The following is a 3,315-nucleotide window of genomic DNA, read 5'->3' as shown; positions in this document are numbered from 1 at the left end:
GTCTAGGTGGACAACGAGCATGCGTCACCGGGGACGAGGCACATCGAGAGCTCTACCACCGATGGTCACAACGCTGTCGTTGCTGGGGACTCACTTTTGGGCCAACCATGACCCACGGGATCACGAGAGGCCATCTTCCGCCCGCCCCCTTCCCCCGGAGCCTGAGGGGCGAAAGGTCAGAGGGGGGCGATGGTGCATGACACTTAGGCAAGCGTGCTCTCGACCTAATGGCTTGGGGTGCAACTTGCATTCAAAGACTCGATGGTTCATGGGATTCTACAATTCACACCAAGTATCGCACTTCGCTATGTTCTGCATCAATGTGAGAGCCAAGATATCCGTTGCTAAGAGTCATTTCATTTTTTCGTGAAAAAAAAGAGTCACGGCACAGCCCGTGCACGCACCACGGAAAGGATGGTGACGGCGAGCGCGCTCCATTTTCGTTTGGGTTCCATGGCGCGATTCACGTCGGGGGTTCGTTGTTCAGTAGCGGGCAAGATGATGCCGATTGTTTTGCCCGCCCCGTAGGGGGGACAAAGCGACCGTCGTGCCCTCTCGGGGCCGGAGGGGGTTTGAGGCGCAGGGGCACCCTCGCCCCCTCAGTGTTTCGTTAACACATCCGTGGGTCGTTCGTCGAGCAGGGTTTTAACAATGATCCTTCCGCAGGTTCACCTATGGAAACCTTGTTACGACTTCGCCTTCCTTTAAATGATAAGGTTCAGTGGACTTCTCGCGACGTCGTGGGTGGTGGACCATCACGTCATCGCGATCCGAACACTTCACTAGACCATTCAATCGGTTGGAGCGATGGGCGGTCTGTACAAAAGGCAGGGACGTAGTCAACGCGAGCTGATGACTCGTTCTTACTAGGAATTCCTCGTTGAGGACCAACAATTGCAATGATGTATCCCCATCACGATGAAATTTCAAAGATTACCCGGGCCTATTGGTCAAGGCTATAGACTCGTTAAATACATCAGTGTAGCGCATGTGCGGCCCAGAACATCTAAGGGCATCACAGACCTATTATTACCTCAATCTTCCTTGGCTTAAGCGGCCATAGTCTCTCTAAGCCGCGAAGGATCACCTCTGCGTAGCTAGTTAGCAGGCTGAGGTCTCGTTTGTTAATGAAATTAACTAGACAAATCGCTCCACCAACTAAGAACGGCCATGCACCACCACCCATAGAATCAAGAAAGAGCTCTCAGTCTGTCAATCCTTACTATGTTTGGACCTGGTAAGTTTCCCCGTGTTGAGTCAAATTAAGCCGCAGGCTCCACTCCTGGTGGTGCCCTTCCATCAATTCCTTTAAGTTTCAGCCTTGCAACCATACTCCCCCCAGAACCCAAAGACTTTGATTTCTCATAAGGTGCTGGCGGAGTACTAAAAGTAACAACCATCGATCCCTGGTCGGCATCGTTTATGGTTGAGACTAGGACGGTATCTGATCGTCTTCGAGCCCCCAACTTTCATTCTTGATTAATGAAAACATCCTTGGCAAATGCTTTTGCAGTTGTTCGTCCTTCATAAATCCAAGAATTTCACCTCTGACTATGAAATACGAATGCCCCCGACTGTCCTTGTTAATCATTACTCCGATCCCGAAGGCCAACACAATAGGACTGAAATCTTATGATGTTATCCCATGCTAATGTATACAAGCGTAGGCCTACTTTGAGCACTCTAATTTCTTCAAAGTAACAGTGTCAGAGGAACGACCTGGGCAATTAAGTCCAGAAGTGCATTGCTGGTAGTAGGGACGATTAGACTTGTGCTCACCGTGAGGCAGACCGAACAACCCAACCCTAGTTCCAATTACGAGCTTTTTAACTGCAACAACTTAAATATAAGCTATTGGAGCTGGAATTACCGCGGTTGCTGGCACCAAACTTGCCCTCCAATGGATCCTCATTAAGGGATTTAGATTGTACTCATTCCAATTACCAGACTCAAAGATCCCAGTATTGTTATTTATTGTCACTACCTCCCCATGTCAGGATTGGGTAATTTGCGTGCCTGCTGCCTTTCTTGGATGTCGTAGCCGTTTCTCAGGCTCCCTCTCCGGAATCGAACCCTAATTCTCCATCACCCGTCACCACCATAGTAGGCCACTATCCTACCATCGAAAGTTCATAGGGCAAAAATTTGAATGATGCATCACTGACATAAAGGTCATGCGATCCGTCGAGTTATCATGAATCATTAGAGCAATGGGCATAGCCCGCATCGACCTTTCATCTAATAAATGCATCCCTTCCAGAAGTCGGGGTTTGTTGCACGTATTAGCTCTAGAATTACTATGATTATCCGAGTAGTAGATACCATAAAACAAACTATAACTGATTTAATGAGCCATTCGTAGTTTCACAGTCTGAATTAGTTCATACTTACACATGCATGGCTTAATCTTTGAGACAAGCATATGACTACTGGCAGGATCAACCAAGTAGCATTCCTTCGGGACGTTGGCACCGCGTGGGCCTCGACGCACCAACTGAGTGGCGGAGAGAGCCCGACGCAGAACGCAAGCATCGTGCGTGTTGAGCACGTGAAATGTATAGCATTAGACGAATGGGGGCCGAGAGCCCCGCGCCCGCTAAATGTTCCACATCCAAGAGCATGATCGAATGTCGATGCACCAATGTAGCCACGGATGATTGGGTGGAGCGCTTGGGACATCGGCCAATAGACCTCTGACCTATGGCCCCTCAGGACACGAGACGGATAAGGGATGGTGAGACATCCGGTTTCCATCGATTCAGGTATGCAACACAAGATCCCGATCGTGCCCCCTATGAATGATGACCGTATGGGGGAGATTAAAGAGGATGATGGGTCGACAGTTATTTGCATCGAGCACGAAGCCTGCCAACACGTACAACCATAGCACCACTCATATACCCATTATGTACAAGTGGCAGCATCCACACGCGTCGGCCCACAACCCACCCGATCGATTACTCGATGAGAGAGCGGAGGAAATGAGGTGCGAGGCCACACCACAACTGCTTGGCATGAAAAAAACACGAGCAAGGGCCATGAGACTGCCTCTGCCATCAGACAGGCAACAACAAAGTGACACCACCGATGCTTGGCTCGGCCGGGACCACACGCGCGAGCTTCGCTGACACCACCCCAAAGGGATGTTGCCCGATTCAGGGACTTGTTCCTGGGTTCTCGGGCAGCATCGGCTACGTGCACGGCCTCATCGAGGCCTAAGCATTTTTGTGGTCAATGAGAAGGGACTGCGAGACCGTTGAATACTGAAAGACCTGGTCGGGCCAATCCCGTAACCATAGCTTTTGCTCGCACCAC

At 50.3% G+C, this 3,315-nt stretch overlaps 2 non-coding genes across 2 annotated transcripts; both read right to left on the bottom strand.

Annotated features, from left to right (window-relative positions):
- Positions 1–197: 197 nt before the first annotated feature.
- On the bottom strand, positions 198–353 carry LOC149517972 (5.8S ribosomal RNA). The gene has a single exon (XR_016343865.1). It is a non-coding gene; the product is annotated as a 5.8S ribosomal RNA (ribosomal RNA).
- A 296-nt stretch (positions 354–649) lies between these two features.
- LOC149517971 (18S ribosomal RNA) lies at positions 650–2,449 on the bottom strand. The gene has a single exon (XR_016343894.1). It is a non-coding gene; the product is annotated as an 18S ribosomal RNA (ribosomal RNA).
- Between the last annotated feature and the right edge of the window lie 866 nt (positions 2,450–3,315).

Source organism: Durio zibethinus, chromosome 7 (genome assembly GCF_047325235.1).
Source record: "Durio zibethinus cultivar Kanyao isolate XHJ-2024 chromosome 7, ASM4732523v1, whole genome shotgun sequence".
Lineage (NCBI taxonomy): Eukaryota > Viridiplantae > Streptophyta > Magnoliopsida > Malvales > Malvaceae > Durio > Durio zibethinus.
Note: the sequence above shows the minus strand (reverse complement) of the source record. Positions and strands in the feature narration are given on the sequence as shown.